Raw genomic sequence first — 16419 nt, forward strand, 5'->3', positions numbered from 1 at the left:
ATAGAAACATGTGGAAGGATTTTTCTGAGTACCGTGAGGATGCTAGTTAGTTTTTATAAAGGTTATAATGGGCTGAAGAAAATTCTAAGCAAGGTTCTAAGCAACCAGGAGGCATCCAGAGAGTTTTGGAGGCATCTTCTTCCATTGACAGTAGCGGGCACCAAGACCAAGGCAGCCTTGGGCAACAGTAGACTGAAATTGCTCATCTTCCCCTTGAACTGGGCAGGTGGTTGAACACATCTTTGGCAGCACAGGGGATGGGATGAGACCTGCCTGGGGGGACTCCGGCTCTGCAGGGCTCCCCTGCCCAGCCCGTGCCCAGAGCAGAGCTGCCTCTGGAGACCAGTGATTGTAGTCCCTGGGTTTTATGCAGAGCAGTTATAAACACCCTTCCTTTGTTTTCTGGACAGCCCTCATCTGCAGAAAACTTGGGGCTGTTTATCAGAGGACTGGTGCATATTTACATACATGCTGTGTACATAAAATTATCTGGTGTGGAGCGCTCTGCTTTGCGTATGCTATAGGAGCTTCCAGAGCAAGTTTGCAGCCCCAGCAGGACTGATGAATAGGGTGTGAGATGGGTCCTGAAAACCATTCAAGCAGTAGCTGTTTTCCTCTCCTAATCTCCTGAGCGATGAGAAGAAAATTTAGCCTCTCACTTGACTTGATTTATTCGTCACCTGGGTTTCAACCACTGTGCAGGAATCAAGGACTTTCTTTCTCCCCTGTCAAGGTATTTTTTGACCAGTGAAGCTAGAAAAATGACCAAAGGGAAAAAAAAACCACAACAAAACAACCAGCAAACATAAACAGGAACAAGGCAGCTAATGAACCAAGCTTTGCTGAGGTTGCTGCAACTCTACAAAAAATTGGCAAAAAAGTTACTCTTCTAAAGCAGCCAGGTTTAAATAAGATGCTATCTGTGTAGAGATTTTTTTTAACGTTAGCTCTGCATCTGTCTTCAGCTAAGAGATATAAATAGATGTATACCTTTCTCTCCATGTATATGATTTTATATATAGGTGTGAGTGCGCATTAAGTGTATGCACGTTTATCTGTATATAAAATATGCACACTGGCTAGGTAAAGCCATCCATCTATCAAGCTATTGGGCTATCTTGCTCTCATTTGAGAAAGGGTTTAAAAGAAATTGCCTAAATACATAATACATGCTGTTTTTTTTCTCTTTTTAAGAGATGAGTCAAGTCAAATGCTATGATATAAATTTTTAATACCCTTATGACCTGATTTTTTTTCCTCTTGTGCAAGGAAGTTAACAGTATGAAATGTCTTTCTGTTGTCTCTAATCATGGGCTGATTTGATAAGCTGTAATTATTATTCATATTTGAGATCTGCAGCTAGGGAGATGCAGGAGGTGTGGGGACCATTGGGATGTTTAGGTTTATTATTATTTATTACTGCTATGAATAAAAGAATAATGATTTCAGAGATTCTGCCAAGTAGTTCAGGCTGCAAATTTAACCCATTTAAAAACTGTTGCAATCCATTTGCATCTGGTGGATTCTGGGTCTCTTTAATCACTTTTTTTTGTTCCTTACTCCATTGGAGGGGTTGGGAAACTGGAAGAAATAGAAGGAATGATTTTTGTAGGCCCTACCAAAACACATTGTGTTTGTTGTTTGACCTTGGGCACTGTGTCTCCTTAGGAACACTGGAAGAAGACTGTGCAAGGAGTAGTCATGTCACAGCTGCTGTTGTGGGTATTACCATTGGTCATCTTACCAGATACAGTGTTCAAAGGCGTGTGGTGGGCAGAGAGAGAGTTGTGATCCCCGTTATTACGGATATGCAGTGCTTTACAAGTGTCTTGGCAAAAGTGAAGGGGTTTGTTAGATGGGAAACAGCAAACAGCATCTTCAATTCAAGAGCAATATGTGCTTATGTTCATTTCAGCACTGGTCCTTATGTCCAAACCCATAAATATTTGGCCATCTCAGAAGTGTCAGTGTCCTTGAAAATGTCCCAGTGGCTGCACAGAGTTAGACTGAACATCCTAAAGGTTGTTTTTAAGCCTCAGAGATGTCTATGCAAAAAAGAGGATGCATGTAAGATGGATGCTTAGCAAGGTGCTGGGGGTGGTGGAGAACGGCTCAGTTGGTTGTGATTTAGAGAGAGGAGAAAGTGGAGAAGACGGGCCCTGTCTTGCTGCGGGGGCTTTGCTGTAAATACAGAGCCACTTTCATTGATGATGGCCATGGCTTGAAAAATACATGATCGATTACAAGCCTGAAATGTCACTCTGTGGAAGGAAGAAAATCAGTGTGATGCTCACGGGGAGCAGCCCGGTGCAGCTGCCCATGGCTCGCAGTGGAAATCAACTCCTGAGTACATGCCTTAGCAGGCATTGGTGTCTCTTGCAGAAACTCTGGCACCCAGCTTCTACCCAAAGGTCTGTTGGTTGGTGGAAATTTTGAAGATGGTAATAAGGGGCTGGGAGGGCCAGTGAGACTTTAGGGAGTGATGTTGCAGGGGGTTAAGAAAAGCTATGGCATTTTGGTGCCATTTTCCCTATTCTCAGTTTCCTGAAGTTGGATCTTCTCTGTAATGTACTCAGAGGCAAGGAATTCATCTCAGAACATAAAATATACAGATCTCTTCCAAACAACCACATTTTAAATGAAATCAGACTCCCCTTATGTTGCAGCTTCACATCTCTCTGTCTTCAAGTGTTTTGCACGTTAAAGGAAAACTTGAATTGATTGTCCATGCCAACATGACCTCCAACAAATTACGTGTCCTGGATCCCTCTTCCAGTGAAGGCTATGCCAGGCTTCATGTCTGCTAGCTCTCTAGTCCCTGCATGTTTTCCCGTCCACCTTTTTATGCTGCAGTCTCAATATCTTTTCCTTCCTTTCTTTTACCAGTGCAGAAGTTTGAAGATGTGAGCCACAACATATGCCACTGTCCCTTCCTAGAGATGAACAAAGTATATTGTTATGCTCCAAATGTGATACTTTTTTCCCACGTTAAATGTTTTCTAGCTGCATAGACCAACCATCTGTTCCTCCTTCTCTTTTCCATCATTCAATTCTTTGCACATTATTCAAATTAATTATCAATTAAGAACCGGAAAGACTGGATAATCAAATTACAGAATGGTAAGATGGTCAAAGTAACACAGTACCTTATTAAAAGCCTCAAGATATTTAATAAGACAATAAATTCCTGATCTTTTGTTCTAAAGATGAACCTTCAGCCCAATAAATGAAAACAGAGTGACATGTATCTCTTCTTGGTCATTTATTTATGAACATAGGAAATGACATTGACTAAACCCCTTTCCATTACAGATTTGAGATTGTAATCTTCTCCTCTCAGATGTCAAACTAACCCAGAAAATAAAACAGCTTAAGTCTCAAGACATTCCCCAGAGAGATAAGAAAGTTCTCTGTTATTTTTTTGTGCTAAAGTGAATCTGGTTTATAAGGCATGAAATTAGCTGTCCTTTAGCTCTGTGGTTATCCTGAGAAGAGGAGGGGGTCTGTTTTTGGGGCAAAGGCAGAGCAGCAGTGCTGGCTGCTGTGCCCTTGGACAGCCGTAGGAACGTGCAGTTGGACCGTCTTTCAACACTCTTCCGTTGAGCAGTGCTCAGAGAGGGAAATTTATGAGGCTTGGCAGCAGGGTTGGCACGCAGGGCGTGCCCAGGGAAGATGAGGATGGAGGAGAGCTGATTGTGCCCTGTGTGATACCTCAGAGATTCTGGCTCTGACCATCTGTACAGTCTGATGTGCCTAAACCTTTCCCGCAGTAATCCCTCTGGCTGCTTGGCCTCCTCTTGTATATATAACTGCATCATGTGGTTGGAAAGGTGGTGGCTCATCCTCATCTGTGAAAGCAGAGATTACCCAAAATTTAGGGCTGGAAAGGGCCAGAAGAGATCATGTTGTCTAGTCATGAGCCCCAGGGAATCAAGTCCACCTACCCCACTCTTGGTGACCAGGCTGCCACCTCTAATAATTTGGTAGCTTTCATTTTCAACTGCAATTTTACTGATGGGACTTTGGAGCAGCTTTGCAACTGTGCCAAGAGCACAGATGCTCTGTAAGCCCCCTTTGCTCTGGGGAAGCATCCTTAAGGGGCTGCAGCTTCAGTTAGTTGGACCCCTCGGGTCTGCAGCAGCCAAAAGTAAAGGTGTGTAATTAACACAAACGGTCATCGCCATTTCGTGCGGTTCCTGACAACAACTCATTTGCTTCAATATTATCCCCATCTATTTTTTCTCCCTCCTCCATCACCCCCCACCCCCAACCCAAATTTGTCAGAGCCTCATAGCCATCGCAGCCTGCAAAGCATCCTCTTCACATTCTCCTAATGCAATTGCACATAATTAAGCGGTACATTTACATGTCAGACTAAACCCACTGTCCAAGCTGCTCGTTCTGCTTTGTGCAGCGCTGTGCCAGGCATCCTCCAGAAAGGATGCAAATCACGGCACAGAAAACATATTACGAGTGGCATGCAAGATCTGTGCCCACTTTGCCCATTGTGTCAAGAAAACAGAAATGCTTGTCAAAATACCAGCTCGAGTAGGAGCTCGTGGCTTCTGGAGGAATAAAAGAACCATGTTGGCAAGCACAGGACTAGACAGGCAGATGTCCTCCTCTCCACCCACTAGAATTTTATTGGCAATTGAGTTAACAACCTCTTTGCATACGAAAGTAACGGAGAGGCGCTGCTGCGGCCTCGCTGGCAGGAGACTTGGCTGCAAAACCAGTGAGACATTTGACAAGGAAGCAATATGTTAGCAACATCTCTTCATCCATGTTATCAGGGCCAAATTGCCACGGCACTTGCAGCCATGTGGAGGCATTAGATGCAAAGTGTTAGACGCCCTGCCATTCTTTCTCGTCATTTTCTCCTTTCTCTTATCCCTTTTTCAGAGCAGCCTGGTCCTGACACTTCTCTTCAAGTGGCTCCGGAGCCAATCCTGCCTTGTGCTGCTGTATATCCTTAGAAAATAGGCTGCCAGGTGCTGAACACCCACATTTTGAAATGATGGCTCATGGGAATAAATGGTCTTAGGATTTTTTGTTTGGATTTTGTTCGTGGGTTTTTTTTTTTCCTTTTTTTTTTCTTTTTCTGTTGAAGCAATTGCATTTTCAAGTTTTCCTTTAAGAGGTCACATTTCCAAGCTGAGGAATGGGAGGAATACAGACTGGCAAAGCCTCTCTCCCCATTGAAACTTTACAACAGAATTTGTACCCCATAGCAGTTGTCCCCATACTCTTTAGATTTACAGACTCCCTAAGCATCTGCAGCAGAAAAGCAGACTTCCCTGTAGCGGACTGACAATAATCTTGCAGCGATGAGCTGTATTTCATGGGTTTCTGGATACTATGGTGTATCCAAACATGCCTGTGGACCCCCAGTAGAAAGGTGCTGTAGAGAAATCCAGAGTGGTCTGAACGGGCAGAGAGAGGAGCATAATCAAGTTGGCAGTCTCGGGGTCATTTTGGGGGACCCTGATTAGCGGCACCCTGCAGCAGAAACTCTGCCCTTGTGTTTACCAGGGAGAGAGGGAGAGATGGGGAATACTGTAGGAAACCTGCCCAATCTCCCACCCAGCCATCGAGCCCTCCCTCAAAAACCAAGCCCAACAACACAGCAAGGCTTTGCAACAGAATTGTTTTCTCACCGGTTCTTTCCCACTCAGTGGGAGCCATTGCAAACTGCCAGGGTCACATTCTGCTGTCTGTACAGCTTGGAGGTGAACAACTCTCCCATTAAGCATCAAGGGAATGATGGAAAATTGGAATGGAATCAATGGAAAATTCCTGTATGGAGCTAAAGAACGAAATTGTGGCAGGAAAGGTGGAGGTGACCAGGTTTGCCCATCGCCTTTCTGCATTGTCCCAGTGACTAACCACAGGTCCAGACAGTTGGTATCACTGCAGATCTTTGCATTGCACACTGTCTATGGGGATACCATGAGCTCTCTCTAGGCTGGCACCGTGTCTTTTTGTGTTTTCCTTTTTCCGCTCCCCCATGCCTTCTTCCCAGTCATCGCTCTTTGAGAAGTATCATCAGTGCTGCTGTGGTTTCTCCCATAAAACATACAAGTAGACCCCCTGCCCCTTCAGGCTGATGGTCAGTGCACAACATATCCCAGGCTGTAACACATTTAAGCTCCCCATCTCACTGTCTTCACTGTGGAGATGGCCAATAAAGCCATCCTGTTTTAATGGCTAGGGAAGGGCACAGCTACTCTGCATACAAGGTTTCTCACAACTCAGCTTGTCTTTCAGCTGTTATCATCTTGAGCCTGAGGTCTGACTCTACTAACCTTGTGTTTTAAAGCCTTCTCTTCCCTTGGGGTCAGCAGCACGCTGGCATGCCATGGCAAGCCGAGCTCTTTGTGCGACTGCAGTGCGTAAGCTGAAGATTACCATGGGGTTCCTCCAGGCTGCTCTCTTCACAGGTTTTCCCAGCTTGCCTGCCAGCCCCAGGAGGGACAGCATGTCTTTCCTGCCTCCCTCCTGCTCCCCTACCCCTCTCTGACTTGTTGAATCATTGCTCCAGCTTTGGAGCAATGGTCTGACTTCTAGGTCACAAGGCTCATTTTGCAAGGATTAGAAAGCAAGCTTTTCTCATCACTTCAGGTGTCCTAGGTGAGGCTGGGGACAAGTTGGCTGGTGGAGGGGTCAGCTCTCCAGCGTCCTCTCCCTGACATCCCATAGAATTAGTACTGAGTCTAGAAAACACAAAGGTGCTGAATCTAGAAAACTTGCTGAAAATCCCACCTGGTAATTTTTTTCTGCCTCTCCCTCTTCCTCTGGACAATGGTCAGCTCTCCTGAGCAGACATATGGACTGGTCATTCCTATTCCCTGCATCCCCAGGTAGACATGGCAATCTCTGTGTGAGGACCAAAGGTGTTGTACCTCGTGTAGGTGTTTTAAGTTTGTATGTTGCTCTGCTTTCCAAGCTGTGATGGACTTAAATAACAGCTGTTGATTGCACACTGACTTGTTCACCAACAAAATATGCAACCCTTGGTGTCTCTTGCAAGGTCACTGCTCTAGTCCGAGGTCAGGAGCCCCTTGGTTCCTCCTTGATTGAGAGACAGAAGCACTGAAAGCCCTGCTGGGCTCTGAGCTCAGCAGAAAACCACGGGCAGTGCCACAGTAGGTCAAGCCTAGGACTGGAGTCTGGTGAATACTAGACTGCAGGAGTCAATCCAGCTGTGTTCAAGCGAAGTTTATAGCAGGCTTGTGGCTTTTTTGGAGTGCATGTCCAAACACAGCCTGCCAGCCAGAAATTCCTGGTCACACCATCTGGATTCTGCCAAGGGACAAGAAATGAAAGTTGTCCTTTGTGTTGTGGCAAGGGGAAGGAAAGGATGCTCTGGCAAGGGTCTCACCTTCTGCGGATGCCAGTGAATGAGTTCCCAAACACTTCTGCTCACTCCAGCTCCAACGGATGGCAGAAGAGCTTCCCAAGTATCTGGCTGGTGTTCCCAGGTAAGCCTTTCCTTGCTGCCTGCCTGGATGCTTTCTTCAGTGTTAATTGGAGAATGTTTCTCACTTCCTCTGCAACACGTTGCCCTACATGGGAAAACGTCTGCTGAATTTTATAACCAGAGATGTTGCCCCTTGAGTTGCTGGTGAAGCTATCCCAATGCATTGCATAGCCATGTATGTCTACTACTGCAACACACGCCCTGGGTATTTTTCCAGGGTAAAAAGCGCTACCACAGTTTCACATTTTGTCTTCACTTTTTCCTATTTTGTGCAGTACTCAACAGAGTATGTATGTATTTGCTGTCGTGTTTCTCTTGTGTTGTCAAGGACATTTCCAGTCTAGGATCCAGGAGCACAGGATCAGACATGCACAGCACAATTCTCCTTTTTCTGCCATATAAATTGCAGTCATGACCTGAAATACTCTGTCATCCCTCAGCAAGTGGACACCAAGTTGCTCACCTGTAGGTTACTCCACTCTCAAAACAAGGCTGGAAAGGGTCCATCAGAGATGTTCCCACTGCTCTGCATGTTAACACGTTTCTGCCTCAGGCTGGAAGGGAACTAATCATTTACTTCAAACCTCCAGACAAATGTAAAGCACCAGGGCCAGATTTAGCTGCAGTAGCTATGGCTTTCCCTGGTCTCTGGCAAATGTATAGCTGGCTCCTACAGCTGCGACCTGGCTTGCAGTATGTTTAAGCAGAGCATTGCAGGAGGAGGGGGCACTGAATGGGTGAGAAATATCATGTCATCTGAGACTACAGCAGCTACGTGGGGGGATTTTGTGCTGAAGCCTAATGAGGGAGAACATTTGCTCCTCATATTTTCCCCTGCAGATTACATCCTTAGAGAGGAGACTGTGATTCTCTGCTTTCTCTCAATGGCTTTCCATCAGTGAAACATCTGTTAGCGTCTCGAGAGGCTTCCTCGTGGCGCAGGTCTGTGGTAGAAGCTGAAGCATGGAGCTGTTTCCCAAAAAATCAGCTCCCGTTACATTTCTCTAAGATGAGTACACATGGCTGTGTGGGTAACCCTGAACATGTGAATAAACACCAACAGACACGCTGGTGGCTGCCCACATCTGCAGAGACTTGAAACACTGGCATCAAGAGCTGTGAACTTCCCTTATGATGTGAACATGAAGAGGAGGTCCTTCTTTGCACGGGTCCACTTTGCCCATGCTGCAGGATCTGTGGGAGGACACACTGGTGAGCACGGACGATTATACCTTTTTCACCTCACCCAGATATTCCTAACGGGATCAATGGGACTACAATGAGTCTCACCTCTGGAGGACCTGTCCCATAGTGTTGTGTCAACTGTCCCCAAATGCTGGTTGTTTAAAAGGGTTTTGGAAGCCAGACTTTGGCTCCAAAGTCATTTCAGTGGTTTTTAAAATGGCATCTTCCCTCTATCCCAATGGTTTGGAGAGGTTGTTATCCCAACAGGGCACACCGTCACTCCGCCAAGGTGCTTAAACACTGAACAGCCAAATCCTGGGAATACCAAAAGGTCACCTGAGTAAGTCTGCTCTAGGATATGGAGCACTTGTCTTTGGTCTCTCCTGTTATTACCTTAGTTCTCTGCCATGCTGCTTTTCACAGTATAGACCACATCATGAAACACAAGAATGTTTGGAATTTTGCTGTTGACTTCCCATGACCAGTCAACCCCCCCAAAAAGCAAGGAAACCTCATCTTCCACTTCCCAAACCTCCATCACAGAGCTGCGCACCTCCTAATGGCCTGCATTCAACCAAAGCCTCCCATCAGCTCCTGAAAGAAGGCAGCTGTTAGAGCACAGCATTGCTGTGTTCAATCACAACATCAGAAAAATGCATAAAATAATGAAAGCAAACTGCAAGGTCCTTGCCATTGCCTGAAAAAGAAAGGCTTTTGTCATGGAAAGCCGTACTCTCCATGAGCATTTCTGTATTTGATTTTCTGCTTGACAATTTATTCCAAGTATCAAAGGCTCAAGTGTCTCCTGATAATTTCTTCTGGTCAGGGAATAAGCATCTGCTCTCTCTGATTGCGGGTCGCTTCTCTCATGCAAAGCTTGATTGAGACATGGATGTCAAGGTCAGAAATGAGGCTGAGCTTGTATTGTTCACCTGAAAAAAAACCAAACCAAGCAGCAGAAAAAGAGATAATAACATGCCTTTAAAATGGACATGGGTAATGTGTCTTTTGTCATGAGTAATTATGATGTAAAGAAGAGTCAACTGTAGCATTCTAATGCATTAATTACTCATTAGTCTTTAGATTTATATATTTTTGCTGGAAAGGGATGGAGATATTTGGATGGAAAGTGGCCTATTTGAAAAGCTGGGAAGATTAAAGGTTTAGAAAGAGGAGGGTGAATATGGTGTGATTGGAGCATAAAAATAGAGCATTCCAACCAAAATGAAGCACTCAATTATCAACAGGACCCCAAGAAGATCGTTGGTCAAGAACAGCTTTACACAAACATCAGCTGCCTTCAGAATGCTTAGAGGTGACATGGCTGCAAAGTGTTTTGGCCTCTGGGACTGTAAAAACCTGGGGTCTGCCAGTTTACTCATCTGCTGCTTGCAAGACTGTAAAAAGAAACTTGAAGAATCATCACCTGCCTTGCAAAATATCCAGTCCTGATGTGTTTGTTAGGTGGAGCCTTTTCTTTCCTGCTTTTGGGCTTTCACCTCTGCAAGCTGTTCCACAGTCATTTCCAATGACAAGTGTCCCCCCTGAAAAAGCACACACCAGGCTTTCCGTGTCAAATCAGCGATAAAGCTCTCGGGGAAACAATTTCCTCCATGACATTTGTAAAGGGAAATTCTGCCCGGAAGGAAGCACTGGCAGGGTGAGTTCCTGCATGGCCCCAAATGCAATGAGCCGTTTAAATTGCTTGATGCAGTGGGCAGGCCCATCACAACCATCCTAGAGGGGGGAAAAAGGCATTTCTGAAATACTTATATTTTTTTAAATACACTTTCTTTTTTTTCTCGCACAAAACGATGTCTCTGATGGACTCCAAACAGAGCGTGGGCTGAACTCCATCCTCTTTCATCTGGATCCCGGAGGCGTTCTCACCCCTGCCCCTCCACCTCCACACCCGATGTCCTTGCCAAGCACATTGGGAAGAAGCTCCAATCTGGAGCACAACAGCATACACCCTGAAGCCAGCTAGCTAGCTTGAGAGACTACTGACGAGCTGCTTAAGTGCTTCCCTTTCGTTCCTGCCCAAGATTTAAGGCTTCATCTCCCTGTCCTAGCCAAGTGGAGATTCAAGAGGCAGAAGAGGATCTCCACTGGTCTCTCCCATGCTGATGATGAGCTATTCCAGTGGGCCATTGGGCTGGTCTCCATGCATCCCCTGAACCACGAGTGTCTGTGATGGCAGATTGAGCAAGCCACAGTCTGCATATCTGAGCAAGCCAGCAGAAATAACATGGCCTGTGGGAATAGGTTGCCTCACCCCAAGGGCTGAGCACACATGTTCTGCTGTTACCCCAATGCCTGGTCCAGCTGCAAGCCCAGACTTGCTTTGGTTAACACGCTGCGAGTGGGTGTGTCTGCCACCCGCGAGGGCCCATTGGTATTAGATCCCACTTTGTGATCTTGAACAGTGAGAAACTAAAATCTCCTGCAACATGTGTTGCCTGTACAATCCAGTTTAGGACCTAATGATGCCAGAGAGAAAGTACTGTGAAAGGGACACATAAAGTCCTGAGGGTCTCCTGAGCCAAATCTACATAGCTCATCCCTGGAACGACTACAGAAGGAAATTCCTAGTGTTGAGCCATGAGACGCAGCAGATCGTATGCATACCTGCCAGGGGTAGTAATTTACTGGGTATTGGCAAAGCACAGAACTGCTCTTGTAAAGCCATGGACCACCTCCATGGTATTGTCCATGAGGACTTTAATGCTGCAAACAGTTTCTGGTGAAATCAAGCAACAGAAGACAGGGAAGGTAAAAACGTGTTCCTTGGAGAAGATCTGCACTTTGTCAGCTGATGCTATCCCTCAAATAAATACTCAGTCCTTTGGTGCTTTTAGTCCCCAAACTGTCTTAAGGGTGAAGCAAACGATGGCTTGGGAAAGTCGGTTTTCCATATGAAAAATCAAGTCCTAGCCAGGAGGATGCTTGCTTGGCTTTCAAACACACTTCTCGCATTGGCCAGCAGTGATTTCTGAGAAAGGTGACATGCTAGACATGCACAAGCTGCATACACCATGGGCTGTGGCGACTGTCAGCGGGCACCATGTCCTGGATGCTGCTGCTGCTGCTGGGATGCTGCAGAGGTGAGAAAGGAGAAGACTCCTTGTCAGATTGTGTCATTCCAGCTTTGGGGTAGTGACCAGCTGGAGAGGTCGGTAATACATTCTCTCCAGTCAAACAGCCAGCATGGATAAAATATTAAATACATGGCTGGGGGGACCTCAGCCACAGTTGATGCCATGCATTTTTAATCAAAGAAATACATGTCACCATGCAGCGGGGTGGCACATGCTGCCAGGGAGATGCTGCTCTGCATCCTGGACACTGGAGCATAACCAGGCTGCAGAGCTGCTGCCGCTGCCGCTGCTTGTCCCAGGGGTCATATCTGCTGCCTCTTTGATCTCCCTCCGACCTTTGCTGTTACAGCTGGGAAAGCTGATCCTATCGATTTTATGTGGATTACGATTTTCTGTAGATTGCCCAGAAACCTGCTAGTTGTGCACACAGCTATTTATAGTGTCTCAGAGTGGGAGTCAGAAATTTTTGATGGCATGAGAGGTTATCTGTACACACATCCACAGAGCTGACACTTCTGTATCTTCTCTTAAGTGATGGTAGGAGGCATTTCAAAATGGACATTTTCTATCTGGTTTGAAAGGTCTCTGAAATTTTCTGCCTTCTTTCAAAAGAAAAGACGTCCTTTTCTTCTGACCTTCTGAAATTTCTTACTGGGAAAAAGCTGCATGTTTGTGCGGGGGGGGGGGCGAATTGAACAATAATTTGGGGTCAGATCTGCGCCTGGACAGGGTTCAAGACACCATGAGTTTGGTCTCTCCCCTCATGATGAGCAGCTAGAGAAAGGTGTCAAGTCTGAAAAAGGAGGTTTAGCAGCTGTTCCATAATACAACCCTGTGTCCAGCTGTGTGACTGAACTTCACCCTCCCAAGCAGCCTCTGACTCTCCATCCTCTTGCATCTCCACCACAGCTTTTGGTTGTCCCTATCTGCAGCAGGTTCAGTCGGCAAAGCAGTGGAGTTCAATGGAGAGAGCACCGAATGGAGCCAGGATGCTCACTGTAGTCTTGGTTAGTTTGGTTATACAGTGATGGTCAAACCATCTCTGCTGGCTCCTAGCAGCTTGGTTGAAATGTAGCTACTAAACCAACCAGCTAAAGCCGCATCTTGTGCTAAAAAATGTATTTGTGCCTTTACATTTGTTCCTTTCATGTCCCACGTGGGTTTTCCGTGTCTCCTTGCCTTCGCTGAGAGAGGAAGACAAAATAATTTTAGGTGCATTTAATAATTGAAAGCTTGGACACAAAAAAATGAGGGGTTTATTAGAGCTATTGCTACAGGATTCTGCACCTTCCTACTCTGGCTCTGGATGCCTCTGAGCTATTTGTTCCTTTCCTGGCTCCTTTTCTGCTTTTCCTGCTGGCGAAATTAAAAAGGAGCACCACTTGACCAATTTGGTCTAGCCTTGAACTCTGTAATGCCAGTAAATATTGTTTCAGCAGCATCAATCCATCACACTGAGCCCACTCAATACCTAGCCTGAACTGCTCCTCCAGTCGTAGTGCTTTGCAAAAGATACTGCCTCATCACAGATGCAGCCCACTGACTTCTTCGTGAAAAGAGGGATATATTTTTTTACATACATCGGGTTAAGTGTTTGCTTGCAAGAGCCTGGAGTAGTCATTCAGAATATTTTAAGAGTGTCTTTCATACTGTCTGAAATACCTGGCAGTGCACAAAGACCGAAAGTGGGAGTAATTGACTGCAGGATTATGCTATACTGCCTGAAATAAAAGTAAAATGGCTGTGAATGTGACAGAGAATCAGATCCACACCGTAAGGTTCCTTGAGTCTTTTGGTGTAATTAGCTGCTATTATCCAGGTACCACGAGACATTACTTCAGCAAATCCCACATTGACTTGGAAATCATGGCTTCACCAAGGGCAAGTCCTGCCTGACTAACCCAGTGGCCTTCTATGATGGAGTGACCACATCAGTGGACACAGGAAGGGCTACAGATGTCGTCTATCTGGACCTCTGTAAGGCCTTTGACAAGGGGTCCCCCACAACATCCTTCTCTCTAAACTGGAGAGGTATGGATTTGATGGGTGGACTGTCTGGTGGGTGAGGAATTGGTTAGATGGTCGCATCCAGAGGGTAGTGGTCAACGGCTCAATGTCCAGATGGAGACTGGTGACAAGTGGCATCCTGCAGGGGTCTGTATTGGGACCGGTACTGTTTAGTATCTTCATCCATGACACAGACAGTGGGATCGAGTGCACCCTCAGCAAGTTTGCAGGTGACACCAAGCTGAGTGGTGCAGTCGACATGCCAGAGGGATGGGATGCCATCCAGAGGGCCCTGGACAAGCTCGAGAAGTGGGCCCGTGTGAACTTCATGGGGTTTAACAAGGCCAAGTGCAAGGTCCTGCACCTGGGTCGGAGCAACCCCTGGTATCAATACAGGCTGGGGGATGAAGGGATTGAGAGCAGCCCTGCCGAGAAGGACTTGGGGGTACTGGTGGATGAAAAGCTGGACATGAGCCAGCAATGTGCGCTCACAGCCCAGAAGGCCAATCGTATGCTGGGCTGCATCAAAAGAAGCGTGGCCAGCAGGTCGAGGGAGGTGATTCTGCCCCTCTACTCTGCTCTGGGGAGACCCCACCTGGAGTACTGCGTCCAGCTCAAGAAAGACACGGGCCTCTTGGAGCGGGTCCAGAAGAGGGCCACGAAAATGATGAGGGGGATGGAACACCTCTCCTATGAGGAAAGGCTGAGAGAGTTGGGGTTGTTCAGCCGAGAGAAGAGAAGGCTTCGGGGAGACCTTCTTGCAGCCTATCAGTACTTAAAGGGCGCTTATAAAAAAAGATGGCGGCAAACTTTTGAGCAGGGCCTGTTGTGACAGGACAAGGGGGAATGGCTTTAAACTAAAGGGGGGTAGATTTAGGCTAGATATAAGGAAGAAATTTTTTACGCTGAGGGTGGTGAAGCACTGGAAGAGGTTGCCCAGAGAGGTGGTGGATGCCCCATCCCTGGAAACATTCAAGGTCAGGTTGGACGGGGACTCTGAGCAACCTGGTCTAGTTGAAGATGTCCCTGCCCACAGCAGGGGGGTTGGACTAGATGACCTTTAGGGGTCCCTTCCAACCCAAACTATCCTATGATTCTATGATTCTATCATGGGCTAGAAGTAGATAATCAAAATCTTGGAGACTGGGAACTTTGGACATTTGTAGGGGCATGGTATTTGTCCTCAGGCAGTGACTCTTAGAGGTGGATCTTGACAGGGAAAACTTCCTGCGAGAATATCAGAGGAGTTCCCATGAACTTCAAAGGCTGGCAGTACAGGTCCTGCCTGTGCCGCTCCGATGGCTGTAACATTTGTAGGCTGTATGCATTTCATAATGTAAGTCCTTTTGAACGGCATATAGTCACCTGGGATCTTTCTGATTCCTGGAAGATGGATCCCAGAGCCCCAATGGTATGTCAGACCATGTCTGTATCTTCAGGGTATTCAGACCAGCTTCTGAAACATCTAGAAGCTGTTTTATAGGACTTTTTCTTCTCCCAGTCAGATGCTTGTCTCCATCTCTCAGTCATCTCTGAGAATTGTGTTAAATCAGCCAAGGCTCATAAAGGATTACAAAACCTTGCTGAAAGCCAGAACTCCTTGTAAAATGGAGAAGGTATGCAAAAAGAAAAGGGGTGGGTGTGGTGAGAAAATGAAAAGAGGAGTTTCTCAGCTAAGAGGAGAAAAACCAACACCTTCTCGTCTGTAGAGGTGTATCCGTAACAAAGAATGGGAGACATCCATTCGTGTGGGTGGATAAAGGGAGAGGAAGGGACACTTGATGACACTCTAGGAAGGTAAATCACAAACTAATCAGCTAAATGCTTTTTCATCCAAAATGTCATTAGCCTGAGCAACCTAGTGCCAAGCAGTATCACTAAGGCTGAAAGTGATGCTGAAATCCAAAATGGGCTTTGCAGAGTTTATGGCAATGGGGAATCCCCACGTTTTGAAGCAAATATGTATTACAGACATGAGTTTTTGAAAGGGATTTGACTTCTGGTATAACCTCTGGGTCGGTGCAGGTTAGCTAATAGCTGTCTTGGGCATGGCTTCCTTGGATACGTCTCTGAAGGAGATGGTGCTGCTCAGAGTGACTCTGAGAGCAGATGCACTCACTCAGGTGGAGCACAGCACTAATTTAGATTGACAGTGTCTCTGCTTCTCCTAGATAGGCTGCAGATGGGTGGTTATGGATGCAACCAAACAAGGACATGCTGCAGGACTGCGGGTTTTGTGCTGGCTCTTTATGTGCTGGCTTGCATTAGTGCTTTGACCGCTTGACTTCCAAGACCATGCATTACTAAAGAGACTCTTTTTACAGCAAAGGATGAGTCTTTGAATAGTAAAGGGTCAGCCCCTGAACTGGTGTCGATCAGAGTAGTTTCCTGGACCTCTGTGAGCTCTGCCGTTTTACAGCTACCCTGTTGTATTTTTTAGGCTTTGCTTCATTTAAACAGCATGGCGGGCTGTAATTAGGTGAGCATCTCATCCTCAGCCACTTTATGAAAGACGTCTTTTCTGCCAGGAAGCCGGAGATAGGTTACGATTGGAGGTACTTTCATTTTTTGTTTTATTAACTGCACTGCTTCTGCTTGTCTCAGTAAAGCAGGGCTTTGTGCTTGGAGGTAGGAACTAGAGCTTCAAAG

This window comes from Aptenodytes patagonicus, chromosome 6, assembly GCF_965638725.1.
Source record: "Aptenodytes patagonicus chromosome 6, bAptPat1.pri.cur, whole genome shotgun sequence".
Classification (NCBI taxonomy): domain Eukaryota; kingdom Metazoa; phylum Chordata; class Aves; order Sphenisciformes; family Spheniscidae; genus Aptenodytes; species Aptenodytes patagonicus.